The sequence below is a fragment of the Muntiacus reevesi genome, chromosome X, assembly GCF_963930625.1.
Source record: "Muntiacus reevesi chromosome X, mMunRee1.1, whole genome shotgun sequence".
Taxonomy (NCBI): domain Eukaryota; kingdom Metazoa; phylum Chordata; class Mammalia; order Artiodactyla; family Cervidae; genus Muntiacus; species Muntiacus reevesi.
This window is the reverse complement of record NC_089271.1, coordinates 55,385,727-55,388,305: the sequence shown is the minus strand read 5'-3', so window position 1 is coordinate 55,388,305 and position 2,579 is coordinate 55,385,727.

The following is a 2,579-nucleotide window of genomic DNA, read 5'->3' as shown; positions in this document are numbered from 1 at the left end:
GGTGTACATTTCCTGAACCCCAGTAATTGGACCATTGAAACCCTATTTCTAACATCCACAAGCTAATAACAAGCACTTATTTTGCAAATGAAAAGACATTTTAAATGTTCAAAACGTTGACCAGAGAGAATATAGATGAATAACCAGTAGTAGCCTTCCAGAGTGAGGCCTTCCTGAACAAATGCTAGCTCACTCTCCTTGCGCTGGGAATGCTCAATTAGAATAACTTGCTGTTCTAGGTGTCAGTTAAAATCAACCCACCTAAGGAATTCCTTGTGGTCCAGTGGCTAAGACTCAGTGCTGCCTATGCAGGGGCTGAGGTTCAATCCCTGGTCAGGGAACTAGATCCCACGTGCCACAACTAAGAGTTTGCAGGCTACAAGGTGAGATGTATGGAGAGTAACATGGAAACTTATATTACCATATGTAAAATAAATAGCCAACAGAAATTTGCTGTATGAAAAAAAAAAAAAGAAAGAAATTTGCTGTATGGCTCAAGAAACTCAAACAGGGGCTCTGTATCAACCTAGAGGGGTGGGATGGGAGGGAGATGGGAAGGAGGTTCAAAAGGGAAGGGATATATGGCTGATTCATGTTGAGGTTTGACAGAAAATAACAAAATTCTGTAAAGCAATTATCCTTCAATTAAAAAAATAAACAGATTAAAAAAAAAGATCTTGCATGCCGAAACAAAGATTAAAGGTCCCACATGATCAAAGGTCCTGGATGATCATAAAAGCTATCTTAGGAACTGCATGTAACAGCTAGACTTGTCCCTCTGTCCACTCTGGCCTCTCTGCCTCCCCTACACATTCACCAATAACAAGAACATTCCAGTATAAATCATCTGAACATTAAACTCCATCTTGGGTTGGGACTGCTTGTTAGAGAGCCCCACCTGCAACATCAACTTCTTATCTTGCTGCCTATGCTATCAGGTTTTAAAAGAAATGATGAACATTGCAACTACCAGATCAGATGGATCTGATGGATCAGGGTCTATGGCTTCAAGGTATATGGTTTCCACAAACTTGTGTATATAACATAGCTATATTCTAGAATACACCTCAAGTTGCAAAGCTTCAGCCTACTGTGAAATGTGTGCATTTTGAAGACATAAATGGAAAAAAATCATTTAACTCAGCTTAGATTTCAATTAGTTTGTACAAATGCTAAGGTATTCATATTCTTGGATTAAACCTTTCCATTAATTGTAAAGAAAGAAAGAAAGAAAAAGAAAAAAAAACCTGATGGTCTAGAAATACAAGAATTTTATCTTAATTAAAACTTCATATTGAAGGTGAAATGGTTTTTACCATCTTATCCCTTTCTGTTTCTTATATTTTAGTGTGACATAAGATTTAAGATTAATCTGAACAGAAACATTTGAACTCAGAGTAAAAATTAGCAACTTTTTACAATCTTATGCTAGTTTCTGGTGTACAGCAAAGTGATTCAGCTTTATATATATATATATATATATTCAGTTATATATTAATATAGATTCAGCTATATATTATTTTTTATTTTTAAAAATTTATTTATTTTTACTTGAAGGATAATTTCTTTACAATATTGTGTTGGTTTATGCCATATATCAACATGAATCAGCCATAGGTATACATATGCCTGCTCCCTCTTGAACCTCCCTCCCACCTCCCTCCCCATCCCACCCCTCTAGGTTATTACAGAGCCTTAGTTTGAGTTCCCTGAGTCACATGGCAAATTCCTATTGGTTATTTTACACATGGTAGTGTATATGCTCCTGGAGGAGGGCATGGCAACCCACACCAGTATTCTTGCCTGGAGAATCCCCATGGACAGAGGAGCCTGGCAGGCTGCAGTCTTGGGGTTGCAAAGAGTCAAACATGACTGAGCAACTAAGCACTGTCTTCTGCTCCCCCAGCCTTGTCCTTAAGTCTGTTCTTTATGTCTGCATCTACATTGCTGCCCTGCAAATAGGTTCATCAGTACCATCTTTCTAGATTCCATATATATGTGTTAATACATGATATTTGTTTTTTCTCTTTCTGACTTACTTCACTCTGTATAATGGGCTCTAGGTTCACTCACCTCAGTAGAACTGACTTAACTGCATTCCTTTTTATGGCTGAGTATTATTCCACTTTATATATGTACCACAGCTTCTTTATCTATTCATCTGTCAATGGACATTTAGGTTGCTTCCATGTCCTAGCTATTCTAAAGAGTACTGCAATGAGCATTGGAGTACATTTGTCTTTTAGAATTTTAGTTTCCTCTGGGTATATGTCTAGCAGTAGGATTGCTGAGTTATATGGTAGTTTCATTCCTAGTTTTTAAAGGAATCTCCATACTGTCTTCCATAGTGGCTGTTAGCAATTCATTCCCACCAACAGTGCAAGAGGGTTCCCTTTTCTCCACGCCCTCTCCAGCATTTATTGTTTGTAGATTTTTTGATGATGCCCATTCTGACTGGTGTGAGGTGGTATCTCATTGTAGTTTTGATGTGCATTTCTCTAATAATGAACAATGTTGAGCATCTTTTCATGTGTTTATTAGCCATCTGTATGTCTTTCCTTGGAGAAATGTCCTTTTAG